Below are 12,357 nucleotides of genomic sequence, written 5' to 3' on the forward strand. Positions count from 1 at the left end.
ACAAAGTTTGACCAAATATCAATTAATAAACCAAATATATTATTAGTTTACTCAAAACACTCTATATGGCAAGTTCATCTATGACAAGGATCAAATTTAAAAACATAGTACCACTATGTTTAAAACTAAAAGCTAAAAGTTCATTGTAGTTAATAAGTTAGTTTATGAAGAAGACATTCTAATTGTTTCATTCCAATCACCAAGGAATATATATAAGGGTGTTCGGAGTGGGCTTCGGCAAACCCACTTTTCCACTTCGGTAAAGTGTGGCAAACCAATGCCAACACCTTTGCCGCCACCGTGTTTGACGAAATGGGGGGAGAATCGGTGGGTGGATGCCGACGCGGGGAAGGGAGGAAGGAGAGAGAGAAAGGGTGTGGGGTGGGGTCCGTTCCAATCTCAACCAATTACATCTTTTTCCTTTTTTTTTATTTAAAAAGTTTACCACTTCACCAAATGTTTAAACCATTGCCAACACTTTTCACGGTCACCAAAGTTTAAACACTTTTCACTGATTGACGTGACGCACTCTGATTGGTCGTTTTTTTGGTTTGCCACTCCAAAGTGTTTAATCACTCCTTATACCCTAATAATATGCTCAAGAGAAAAGATAAAAAAAATAAAAAGTAACTGTAGCTAAAAATTTACTGAAAACTCTGAAAAGTATAAACCGAATTTTATTTATCAGCCATCATATATTCTAATATTTATCTCCATTTTTAATAAATTAACGGATATGAATTGGATGGGAAAAAAACAAAATAATTTGACTAATAAACTAATAACGTGAGATAACATTATTGAATATACAGTTGATAAAAAATATGTTCATTAATAAAAAGTGAAAATATAACCCTCCTTTTGTATAATTTTATCATGACTTTTGTCTACGAACCGTCTAGATCCTTCTAGAAGTGGTACACATGGCACACCGCACCCTATCCATCCATACTTGCTCATTATTTAGTTGTACACTACTCCATTCATGCTTGCTCATTATTCAGTTGTAGAGTACAAGTAAGTTTAGCATAATAATATCTTCCACATGGGCAGACTTAAGACATTGGTGGATTATCGGTTTTTTCTTAGAATTGGTGGTGAACTCAGGTTACTTTCGAAGTACTCCGTTTGATCTAGTGGTGTCCTAAGAGTAGGGGTGTGAATTTTCGACACGAACCTAGCGCGGAATTTGTGGGTTTAGGTTTAGTCTAAACATGTTCGGGTCAGTTTAAGGTTGAACTCGCGAACCCATTTAACTAAACGGGACGGGTTCGGGTCAACCTGATCGGGGTTGACAGGTTAACCCGTTTAACCCATTTATATTATAATTTATTTTTTACAATATGTTTTATGTCATAAATTAATTTGGGTGTGTATTTTATGCATAATTATAACTTAGATAGAACTGCCAAAATTGTCACCTAAGGTTTGGATATATTACCAGATACATCAAAAAAGACTTTTTTTTTCTCAACTAGACCACTAAGGTTTCAAAATATTGCCAGACCCATCCACTTTATAACCCCATTAGACCACCCGTAGTGGCTGTCAAAAGGGGCGTTTTTTGTGCTCAATATCGCCCAATCAAGCCGAAGGGCCACTATGCATGGGCGTGTTTGGCGTTTTTTTGTTATGGCGTGTTATAAATCACGCTGGTGGGGCATTTTCTTGGCCAATCACATTTGAGCTTCCTTTTTTTGGCCAATATGATTTTATAAATGTTTTTTTATTTTATTTTATTACAAACATAATGCCCCACAATATGCACATCCCCACTAAACCCCTTTTGTAAAAACGCCCAATAACACTTAAATGTGGGGAGGATCCATTTAGAAACAACCCTATAAGGGTATGTAGAAATGGTTTTTATTACCCAATCTGGATGATATCCAATAACACTTAAATGTGGGGGGGTGTCTTGCATTTGTATCATAAAAGTTTGGCAATAAGGATTTTGTAATCCAATCTAACATTGCAAACAGACGACTATTTGGAGGACACAAAGGTCATAGTGCATAATGGAGATGTGTTTGCCTTAAATGATAAGCGTATCTTACAAAGACATATATTATAACCAGATTCAGATGGCCACTGAGGTTATAGTCTTAGAAGTTGACAATAGGCAAAATTAACATACGAGTTAAGAGCACATCATGACAACTGATCTCAAATACGCAAAGTTATTTGTTAATGTTATGGATCCAACAACCTGAGGGTTTATTAGAGATCAAGTTGTAGAATGAGGCTAAAGCCCATGGAAAAGGGTATGTGAAGGACACCTAATGTCACGGCCCCCGACCCGGTTTGACCCGTTTCAGGAGCCGCGGGACAGGAATCCCGTGGTATTTAATTTAGGCGACAACGGAAGTCTTTTTAAAACAGGATCTTTTAATAATTCAAACTGCCCGTTTCATAACTTAGGGATAAATTCCCGAACTTTACAATAATGTGATTTCTCAGGGAAATCTTTATTTTCAAAACATGTTCATTTATTTATTTACATTGAGCCACTTTTCTAAGTTGGGAGTGCTCCACGGCACTTTTCTTTGCTCATACCAGATCACCTGAAACATGTTTGAAAAAAAGTTTTGTCAGCGGGGAAATACTGAGTGAATCATTCATTTTACTAAAACGACACGTTTGTTATAATCTACAGTATTAAGGGGAATTACAATGTTTCTGATATCAAACCAACTACCCACAGTATTTGTCACTCGACCATCCATTGGCTAGCCCATTTGTCCAATGGTGTCTGTGACTGTGGTCAGATCACCCCTTGGCCACCCGTTTGTCCAAGTGTGACGGGAAATAAGTAATGTATACAAAACCCCACATACCGGTTGCACTTGGTGATTACATAGACTTAATCACTGTAACTATAACTTTGAAAATAACTTGGAGTTTTGTAAAACAGTTGACTCACAAACTGTGAGAAAAGAGTTTATAAAAGAGGAATGACTCACATTGCAGATTTACGAGCAGAGTATAAGCTTTACTGATTATCCTTCTAACCTAATTTAAATAACAATGCACACACAAACGGGATTAGTAACTAATTCAGCAATTACGTCAATTCACGAGATTAAACCCTCACAACTATTATCAAGTGCGATACTTAATAATTCAATGGATTCACAACGAATGACAGAGCATAGTCCGAATTCGAACAACACTCAAACATTCAAGTCGAAATCACAATGAATAACAAAGTACAAGCTCAATTTGAGCAGCACTCGGACAATCGTTGGATAGTTATAATCGATCGGACGTTGAATCGTAATAGCGATCGAGTTATTACCCTGATTGCGGCAGCACCTCGTGATCGTGTGTGTTTAATTGTGATATAACAGCTATAACTCGACGTATACAGAAGCTATTTACGTCGTTCCAAGTCCCCTGTTCAAGTCCCAAGGTCGGCTATTTATACTAATTTTTGGGACCCCCTTACGGACCGTATGCCCGAACCCTTACGGTCCGTAAGCTAAGCAGTCTAATTCATAGGCTGCCTAGGATCGGGTATAGCTTGGGTGAATAAATGGAATTGGCCAATTAGAACTGTGCAACGAAATTTTTAGATAAATATTAAACTAGGGTTTGCCCCCCTTGAGTTTTAGGGGTCCTGATCCTGATTCCGATTGTTCTGAAAATTTTAGGGTTAGTGCAGAATTAATTGGGTGTCTTAATTAGGGTTTCCTTATTGACTAATTATCGTCCTATTTATTGATTTTAGTGACAGTTGTTACATCCTCCCCACCTTGAGAAAAATCTCGTCCTCGAGATTTACTGAAATAGATGAGGGTACTTTCGCTTCATTTCTGATTCCAGTTCCCAAGTATATTCTGGTCCTCTCCTGGATTCCCATTTGACTTTCACTAGTACTAGTCGTTTGTGTTTGAGAAACTTAATCTTTCGATCTTCTATTTGTAGGGGTTTCTCTACGAATTTCAGCTTTTCATTTACCTCTATATCTTGAAGAGGTACTACCAGAGATTCGTCTAATAAACATTTATTGAGATTGGATACATGAAACACATCATGTACTCCAGCTAACTCTTCTGGTAGTTGTAAACGATAAGCTACTGGTCCTATTCGTTGGATCACTGGGAATGGTCCAACATATCTTGGACTCAGTTTTCCTTTCTTACCAAATCGTACTACTCCTTTCCAAGGAGATACTTTTAATAGTACTTTGTCTCCGACTTGGAATTCTAACGGCTTGCGGCGATTGTCTGCATAGCTTTTCTGGCGATCTCTAGCAGTCTTCAGTCTTTCCTTGATTTGCGATATCTTGTCAGTAGTTTCTTGCACAATTTCTGGTCCTGATAATTGACTTTCTCCTATCTCTGCCCAACAAACGGGAGTTCTGCACTTGCGTCCATACAGTGCTTCGAATGGAGCAGCTTCGATGCTCGAATGATAACTATTGTTATAGGAGAATTCAATTAATGGTAAATGGCTATCCCAATTACCACCAAAGTCAATTACACATGCTCGGAGCATGTCTTCCAGGGTTTGTATTGTCCTTTCACTTTGTCCGTCCGTTTGAGGATGATATGCGGTACTCAAATTAAGTCGGGTTCCCATTGCCTCCTGGAAACTTGTCCAGAAACGGGAAGTGAAACGACTATCTCTATCCGATACAATGGAGAGTGGGACTACATGTAAGGATACTACCTCATCTACATACAACTTGGCTAACCTTTCCATGCTAAAGGTTTCTTTCTATGGTAGAAAATGAGCTGATTTGGTTAATCGATCCACAATTACCCAAATAGCATCATTGCCTTTTCTGGTTTTGGGTAACTTAGTAACAAAATCCATTGTTATGAGTTCCCATTTCCATACAGGCATTTCTAGCTGTTGTAGTAGTCCTGAAGGTTTCTGATGTTCGGCTTTAACTTGTGAGCAGGTTAAACACTTAGATACGTATTTGGCTATATCCTTTTTCATTCCTATCCACCAAAAATTATTTCTTAAATCTTGGTACATCTTATTATTTCCTGGATGTACAGTATACCTTGATTTATGAGATTCTTCTAAAATCTTATTTCTTAATTCTCCCTGCTTAGGTACCCAAATTCGTTTCTTGTGGAATCTCCAAATTCCATCTTTTCCTTGTTCTAATTCCTTTAGGTAACCTTTCATTCCTTCGGCATCATCCTTGATTGCCGTTCCCTGAACTTCCTTTATTTGTTCCATTAAATCTAATTGTAGATTTAACCTAAGAGCATGGACTCGCTTTAGCTTTTCATGATACTTACGACTTAAGGCGTCTGCGACTACGTTTGCCTTTCCTTCATGATATCGAATATCACAGTCGTAATCACTTAGGATTTCCATCCACCTTCTTTGCCTCATATTTAACTCTTTTTGCCCAAATATATACCTTAATATTTTATGGTCCGTATAGATAGTAAACTTACTTCCATACAGATAATGTCTCCAAATCTTAAGGGCAAAAATTATGGCTCCTAACTCTAGGTCATGAGTTGTATAATTTTCTTCGTGCTTTTTCAATTGCCTAGAGGCATACGCAATTACCTTTTTGCGTTGCATCAACACACATCCATATCCTAATTTTGAAGCATCACAGTATACTTCAAAATCCTCGGTTCCTTCGGGTAAAGCTAAAATTGGAGCATTTGTTAATTTATGCTTTAGAATCCTAAAAGCTTCCTCTTGTCTAGATCCCCATTCAAACTTAACGGCTTTACAGGTTAGCTTAGTTAAAGGTACAACTATCTTAGAGAAATCTTTAATAAATCGTCTATAATATCCAGCTAATCCTAGAAAACTTCTAACTTCCATAACCGTTCGTGGAGCTTTCCAATTCGTGATTGCTTCTATTTTAGCAGGATCTACGTGAATTCCTTCGTGATTCACCATATGACCTAAAAATTGCACTTCTTGTAGCCAGAATTCACACTTCGAGAATTTGGCATAAAGCTTTTCCTTTCTTAACAAAGTTAAGAGTGCATGCAAGTGCTCACAATGTTCCTCCTGACTTTTGGAATAAATGAGTATATCGTCAATGAACACGATTACAAATTTATCCAAGTATGGTTTACAGATCCTATTCATCATGTCCATAAATGCAGCTGGAGCATTTGTTAATCCAAAGGGCATGACTGTAAACTCATAATGACCATACCTAGTTCTGAAAGCAGTTTTAGGTATGTCTTCCTCTTGCACTTTCAGCTGGTGATATCCTGATCTTAAGTCTATCTTAGAGAAATACCTAGCTCCTTGCAATTGATCAAAAAGATCATCAATCCTAGGTAATGGGTATCGATTCTTAATTGTGACTTTATTCAATTCCCTATAATCGATACACATTCTCATTGATCCATCTTTCTTTTTCACAAACAACACTGGTGCACCCCAAGGGGATGAACTAGGTTGTATGAATCTTTTGCTTAGTAATTCATCTAATTGCTTTTTCAATTCTAGCATCTCAGTAGGTGCTAATCGATAAGGTACTTTAGCTATTGGTGCAGTACCTGGAATTAAATGAATTCTAAACTCTACTTCCCTATCAGGTGGTAAACCAGGTAATTCTTCTGGAAAAACATCTGGGTATTCTGAAACTATAGGGATGTCCTGGAGTTCCTTACTTTTAGTGTTAATGATTACAGAAATCATATACACCATTTCTTGTTTCCTTGAATAACTAGCCAATTTCATTAGTGAAATGAATTTTAGTGGCTTTCGAGGTCTATCTCCTGAAATTAATATTACTTCTCCTGTGGGGGTACGGATTTCTACGGAATTCTTATTACACAGGATTCGAGCATGGTTGGCTATTAACCAATCCATTCCTAACACTACATCGAATCCGGCTAAATTCATAGGTAACAGGGTTGCAGAAAACTTATGACCTAACAATTCTATCTTTACTTCTTGCGAAACCTTGTCTATGTTGACAGAATTTCCATCTGCCGTTTCAACAGTAAAGATCTGCCTAAGGGTATTTAGAGGTAAGTTAAGAGCTTGACAGAATGCAGTATTAATGAAACTTTGGTTTGCACCAGAATCAAATAATACTTTTGCATAGACGTTATGCACTAAGAACGTACCCGCTATCACGTCTGGAATGAGTTCGGCTTCTTGAGTGGTCAGCTGGAATGCTCGTGCATTTTTCTTAGTAGTTCCTTCAGTCGTTTTAGCTCTACTATCTGCTGGTTTAGCTAACTTAGGACATTCAGACTGGAAATGTCCTGTTTCTCTGCAGTTATAACAAACTCTTGTTTTCCTTCTGCAGTCTTCTTCCCGATGTCCTTTCGCCTTGCAGAAGTTGCAAAATATATTGCACTGTCCATAGTGTTTCTTTTTGCAATTTCTGCAGAAAGGAGGTGATGAGGATTGCCCTGTTCCCCTCTTTTTGAACTTATGGTTACTATTACCCACGCAAAATCCTTGGGTAATCTTCTGAGCCAATTCCTTCTTGCGATCTTCTTCTCTGGTGCGGACTAGTTCATCGGTTAAGGTATTAGCTAATTCCACATCATCGTCAATCGTGCGTGGCCTCGCAGCTTTAACGATGTTACGGATTTCTCCAATTAATCCCCAAATATAACGGGAATTAAGTACCGGTTCTGGCGAAGCCAGGGAAGGTACCACTCTCGCATATTCGAAGAATGTCGAAGTATATCCTCGACAGTCTACACCTAACATACGATGACTCAGGAACTTGTTTGCCATTTGTTCCTTCTCGTATTCGGGACATAATTTTCTTTCGACAAGACTCTTAAATTCTTCCCAATTCATCGTATAGGCCACCCTTCTTCCTTTTGCTTGTAGCACCGTGTTCCACCATTCTAACGCCCATTCTTTGAATAAGTTTGATGCATACATCACTTGATCTTCTTCAGTACATTTACTTATTGCAATTACTGCCTCGGTTTTCTCTAACCAACGCAGTGTTGCAGTTGCCCCTTCATTACCTGCAAATTCTGCGGGTTTACAGGCAAGAAATTCTTTGTAAGTGCAACCAGGCGTTGCAGCTTTCATTTTCTTGGGGAGTGGGGCCTGTTGCGGATCATGAACGTCATGATTGCCGCCTCCATTTATGTTGTTACTGCCGTTATCTTCCGGAATACGTTTACTAGGAATTAATTGTGGTTCGGCAGGTTTTTGGACAACAGCCACAATTTCGGGAATAGCATTGGCTATCCCTTGAGCAATAAAGTGCTCAATATCTTGTCTAGTTATATATTGATCTTCCTGATTTTGCTCAGACTGATTTACTTCATTAACTGGTTCACTATTAGCGTTTTCCATCTGCTAATTAGTATTAATAGAAATTATTAGTGTCTAATTATTAATACCAAAATCATAGATAAACACATAGATCAGTATAACATGCAAGCATAGCCAAAATTGTCGATGCCTCGACTTCTGTTTTGTTTTATATATTATACCTGCTTCAATACACACTTTTTTTTATCTTACAGTGTTTTATTGCCCATTTTACAGAATCAGTTTTACTATATTAGTTGTACTACAAACAAATTTCTCCAAACCCCTCCTATCTTTTGGTCCACTGGCAGTTTCAGTAACGACGCTCCCTCTCGTCGTACTTCCAAGAAATCTGCTCCCCCATTTCCCGGATCCTATTCCCGGTGCCTATCAGTTCTTCACCAAACTGACGTAGTTCAGCTAAATTTTCATAGCTCATTGGCGGATTAGGGATTGGTTCTGGATCAAACTGTGGGAGAAAACTATAGGGACTATTAACTATATTTTGGAATTGCCAGTCATTGGTCCACCATTCCTCCATTTGGCCTAATGGTCGGGTGTGAACTAGTGGGTCTGGAATAGCTGGTCCTAGGTTTATTGGGAATTGGGCTGTAGCAGGATAAGAGAAGAGATTATCGTTGATAGGCTCTAGAACATCACAATTATCCAGTAGGCGGTCTATTTCGTCCTGGAATGTGATTTCCTCAGACTGTTTAGAGCTTTCTCCGATCTCTATTCCCTTTTGCTTTAGGTCTATCCCTATTTCTGCTGGTTTGGAACTTTCTCCGGTTTCTATTTCTTTTCCCTTGCTCACACTTACAGGATTTTCTATTTTAGGGATTCTCCTAGGTTTCCTTCTGCGCACTTTTCGCCACCCTACATATCTTCTCTTCTTTTTAGGTTTTGCTTTTTCCAGCGGTGGAGCTTGGAATTCCAGAGGTTCCTCTATGTCAGCAATGTAACCAGTGAAGTTGTGGGAGACTTCAATTGGCACAGGATAGAGGTTGAGGTTCTAAAACGCCTCGGATAGCTCACTCATGCTGTGTAGCATATATGCAAAATGCACAAAAATGCTAAGTTAAAACTTTGGAACAAAGCTTAACAAATAAACATTTTTATTGCACACCAATTTGTACAACATAACAGCAAACAGAACACACTCAGATCTATTTATTTATTTGCTGGGAAGTAAATATTTCTAGATTTAAAGCTTAAAGATTTGCATTTTCTGCTACGGTAGCGAGCAGATACAGATTTGCCCATTTTTCATCTAAGTTATTTTCCCCTGGTGGATTACTGTTAATTTCCTGAATTTCCGGGTTAAATCTCACTCTCTTGGTTTGGGGTTTCTTTTTCTCTTGACCCTTCCTAATAATCAAATTCCTTTTCTCTGGTGTAAGTGGGTTTTCATAATTTGCCTTACGGTCAAAGATTCCTTCTTCTAAATTGGTGGGAGATTTGGAGGAAGAGGTTCCCTGTTCTTTAGGTGTACTATCTAATTTGCGGTAGATAGCAGAAATCTTTTGTTTACCCATACTGTAATTTTAACAATTAATCAGTTAATAAGCATATATTCACAGAATGACAACTAAAATTTTCCTAATTAAAAATAATGAGCTTAATCAGTAAGCTTAAAACAGTGGCTCTGATACCACCTTTTCCTGTCACGGCCCCCGACCCGGTTTGACCCGTTTCAGGAGCCGCGGGACAGGAATCCCATGGTATTTAATTTAGGCGACAGCGGAAGTCTTTTTAAAACAGGATCTTTTAATAATTCAAACTGCCCGTTTCATAACTTAGGGATAAATTCCCGAACTTTACAATAATGTGATTTCTCAGGGAAATCTTTATTTTCAAAACATGTTCATTTATTTATTTACATTGAGCCACTTTTCTAAGCTGGGAGTGCTCCACGGCACTTTTCTTTGCTCATACCAGATCACCTGAAACATGTTTGAAAAAAAGTTTTGTCAGCGGGGAAATACTGAGTGAATCATTCATTTTACTAAAACGACACGTTTGTTATAATCTACAGTATTAAGGGGAATTACAATGTTTCTGATATCAAACCAACTACCCATAGTATTTGTCACTCGACCATCCATTGGCTAGCCCATTTGTCCAATGGTGTCTGTGACTGTGGTCAGATCACCCCTTGGCCACCCGTTTGTCCCAGTGTGACGGGAAATAAGTAATGTATACAAAACCCCACATACCGGATGTAACTTGGTGATTACATAGACTTAATCACTGTAACTATAACTTTGAAAATAACTTGGAGTTTTGTAAAACAGTTGACTCACAAACTGTGAGAAAAGAGTTTATAAAAGAGGAATGACTCACATTGCAGATTTACGAGCAGAGTATAAGCTTTACTGATTAGCCTTCTAACCTAATTTAAATAACAATGCACACACAAACGGGATTAGTACCTAATTCAGCAGTTACGTCAATTCACGAGATTAAACCCTCACAACTATTATCAAGTGCGATACTTAATAATTCAATGGATTCACAACGAATGACAGAGCATAGTCCGAATTCGAACAGCACTCAAACATTCAAGTCGAAATCACAATGAATAACAAAGTACAAGCTCAATTTAAGCAGCACTCGGACAATCGTTGGATAGTTATAATCGATCGGACGTTGAATCGTAATAGCGATCGAGTTATTACCCTGATTGCGGCAGCACCTCGTGATCGTGTGTGTTTAATTGTGATATAACAGCTATAACTCGACGTATACAGAAGCTATTTACGTCGTTCCAAGCCCCCTGTTCAAGTCCCAAGGTCGGCTATTTATACTAATTTTTGGGACCCCCTTACGGACCGTATGCCCGAACCCTTACGGTCCGTAAGCTAAGCAGTCTAATTCATAGGCTGCCTAGGCTCGGGTATAGCTTGGGTGAATCAATGGAATTGGCCAATTAGAACTGTGCAACGAAATTTTTAGATAAATATTAAACTAGGGTTTGCCCCCCTTGAGTTTTAGGGGTCCTGATCCTGATTCCGATTGTTCTGAAAATTTTAGGGTTAGTGCAGAATTAATTGGGTGTCTTAATTAGGGTTTCCTTATTGACTAATTATCGTCCTATTTATTGATTTTAGTGACAGTTGTTACACCTAACTTAGTTGACTGAAGATCCCAAGATCTAAGTTTAATAGGACAACTAACTCATATGCCTAAAGGTGGTCACTGTGGGGGCATAAATGATATGCATAAGCTAGTATATATGGCTATACATACCCCCAAGGTATAAAAGGGTGTTTAAATACGTCCTAGTCTATTCCTATGATATTCAGTGACAAAGAGTGAGGCTAAGCATAATATGTGGTAAATGATTTAGATAAATCATGATAACCACAATGCTTTTAATGATCTAAGGAGAATCACCTATGTTAGAGAGAAGTGGGGTCGCTTCGAATGGAATTGGGGGCACAATTACTAGAGCTCTCGCAGAACCAGGAAAGTGTTCCACGACCATTATTGGACACGACTATGAGGATATGACCCGGCTAGGGAGAGTCTTGTGTGAAGTGTATTGTCGTCTACACAAACGGCAGACGAGTTCAAAGACATCGAAATCTACTCAGAGCTAGTGGGCTAAGTGCATTTCATGAGCGAAGGTTCAAAGGGTAACACCTACCTATCGTATGCAAAACTCAACTGTCGAGGTTACATTGGAAATTTTAAGTGTTTTGAACAATATCCATTCATGTGGGGGATTGTTGGGAAAATTAGTGAATGGATATTTAGTTAATTTATAATTGAATGAAATTATAATTACTAATTAAACTCCATATGTGAAACTCTTGAGTAGAGTTTTATGTCACTTGATTAGCTTTTATTAGAGTTTTATGTCTCTAATAAAATCACCAAGAAACTCTTCACTATATACAACTCTTATAAAAAATAGGGTATGTGACTCATTGGAATGATGAGAAAACTACAAGAGAAAAATAATATGTATGGAGAATTCTTAGAGAAGTGGTGAAGACTTGAACATCCATATGTTGGGAATTATAGAGAGATGAATTTTCTCTACTCGATTCCATCACCTTCGTATCATTATTTTTCCATAAGTTCAAACACTATAATTCTATTCGATGTAACCTC

Source organism: Helianthus annuus, chromosome 13 (assembly GCF_002127325.2).
Source record: "Helianthus annuus cultivar XRQ/B chromosome 13, HanXRQr2.0-SUNRISE, whole genome shotgun sequence".
NCBI classification, from domain to species: Eukaryota; Viridiplantae; Streptophyta; class Magnoliopsida; order Asterales; family Asteraceae; genus Helianthus; species Helianthus annuus.